Here is a 2,831-nt window from a genome sequence, read left to right on the forward strand (position 1 = left end):
ACCAACTGCAAAAAAGCCACCAAGGAAGAAGAAGAATCTGTGAAGAACACCATCAACTACTCAGCAACCACAATCTGTTCCAGCAACACCAAGTACTACTAGTCCATCAACCCCGGCCTCTGATGTACCACCCACTGTGACACCTCAAATCATGCAAGCTGCCTCCCAGGGCACTACTTCCAGGTTATAGAGTTCATGCCAACTCCCACAGTGAGAAGATCAAGCTCAAGTAGGTGGTCGCAGCCTACCTTCCGTCCACCACGAAAAAAGGGGTCAACAACTGCACATTTGAAGGAAGGGTCAAGCGGAAGCAGCAACTCCACTCCAATTCCATGAATCAAGAGTCTTTATGTTATGTTTTTTTTTGTACTTTTCATGCCAGTTTATCTTACAATTGTTGGATATGTCACATAATATACCTTGAATTGCTTATGTTTTGATTTTCGGTATGGGTGCATACTCGTAGTTGATAACTCATACCGATAACTTGAACAATTTAGTAACTCAATTTCTACGTACTTATGACGTTATTTTGCCTGTATTTCATGTTATTTTGGAGCAGAAAGTAAACAAGACTTGCAACTAGTAATACATAACTTCAGCAAGTTATATATCTTATAAGACTTTATTTGACATTTTTTGGACTCCAGATGTCTACAAATGATAGATTCAGAATTGATCATGGGTATTTTTGTCAATAACTAACACTAACAACTACTAAGGCTCAAAACCTCATGCGAATCAGATACAAAGTGCAGACAACATTACATACCACCACCATTGACATAATCACAAGCCAAAACCTAAGTTTACTAACTTCAACTTCAAACCTCCCTAACATCATGAGCATCTTCACTTCAGCCTCAGCCTCATTAATGTTTTCCTGCATCTTTCTTTCTGACATTGCTCTCCTCAAACCCTCCCACTACCCTTCGATTTCGTCTACCCATGCAAAGAAGTTGCAGTCCGAGTTCTATCCATGGCAGAAAAACTAAAATTAGATACACATTCAACTCACACAGAACAGGGTGTACAACGGGTTACCTTCCAATTGGGACAACGGACGAACCACCTCCCAGGATTCATCGCCGTCCCTGACTGTAACAGCGTCACCCCCAACCCACAGAAACATCTGCCATTGAACTTCCTATCATGCACCCGCTTTGATATTGAGCTTCTAGAAACACTACCAGTGCCATTCGAAGGTGGAGTAAAGAGTCTTCGCCTCGACATTGGTATAATTTCGAAGATTTTTGTGAATCTAGGGTTAGGGTTCGTGTTTCGGATGGAACTAGGTTTGAATTTGGAAAATTTTGGGGTTGAGGATACATTATAACGATCACACAGCTCAGCAATCCACGTGTGAAGCCTCTCAAGCCATGTCACGCCGTGAAATGCCACGTACGTAGCGTTACTAACGGAGTCAATGCCGGAATAAGGCTTGGTTAGTTTCGTCCCACGGATGCCACGATTGATGGTTACATTTGGTAGTTTATTTCTTTAGTGGGTAGATTTGTCAGCGTTTTCAACTTCTATGGGTAGAAATGGTACTTTACTCCAGAAAATATAACGAAAGATGGAATACCAACCTTGACTAAACGAGAAAACAACAGCACACATGCACAACAAAACACACGAACGTTCCAAGAACCTTCAAAGCACGAACGAAAAATCCCAAGTAGAAATTTAGGATAGAAAAAATTTTAAAAGAAAATTTATGACATGCACGGTTATCAAAGTAACAGTAGAGAAACGTGCAAATGATTGTGAAAAGACGCAACACTTCAAGTTCATAAAAACACGTCGAGTATCCGACTTAACCCCTAGAAAGGTGGTATGCCCGACGTAATGAACCCACACCGTGAAAGGTCATGTCTGACCTACAAATGCTTGAGTCTGACCTAATGAATGAAGCTCAGTCTCAAGTAGGAACAATGTTCATACCTTGACCCAAAAACACAGCCAGGCCTAAAATGAATAAAGCTCAATTAAGAGATACGTACTCGACTTCATAGATGTTGGACACGTCATCATGGGTCTAGCCTTACTTATCTAAATAAGTAACTGACTCCTAAGATATCTCCTAATAATCTAATCTAGAAGGGAGATTTCACTAACTTTCCTAACAAAAGGGAATGGATATCCCCCATCAAAAGGTGGAACTACTCTAAAAGGTAGTTATCAATTCTACTATAAATGTACTGACACTCTCAGGTATATTCAGGATCCAATCTGCTAAAAAATTGGTTAAAATTCTTGCTATCTTAAACATCGGAGTCCCTTACAGGTACCACTTCTATCTCCTCACGAGAAACTCGAATAGTGACATCTCGGACAATAAAAAAAAAAGTACAATTTTTTTTTAATATATTAAAAATATAATTCATTAAAAGCTTAACTTTAATTTTTTAACTAATCATATTATACAAATAATAATAAGACCAATTCATATTTAGTTAATATCCATTGAATTTGGTTCGATAAACTTCAAAATATTGAGAACTAATATTCGATTACAGTACTCAAAAATTAATGTTCGTTATTAAAATAATGTTCATTCCTAAAATATTTAGGCTAAAAATATCAAAATTATCCTATGAAATGATACTCCACTCCGTGGTTTCATAATAATAGAGATGGATCAAATAAATTTTTTTTCTCACGTGAAGTAGTTTGCCTATTATAAAAATATCAAAATAAGTACTGTTTTTGTGTTTAAAATTTAAAGTTAAAATTAAAATTGTCTCTAATTTTTTTTTATTTAAAATAGTTCTAACTTTAACACTATATTTTAAATTAAAATCATTTTTTTTATTTTTTGAACAAAAATA

This window comes from Arachis ipaensis, chromosome B07, assembly GCF_000816755.2.
Source record: "Arachis ipaensis cultivar K30076 chromosome B07, Araip1.1, whole genome shotgun sequence".
Lineage (NCBI taxonomy): Eukaryota > Viridiplantae > Streptophyta > Magnoliopsida > Fabales > Fabaceae > Arachis > Arachis ipaensis.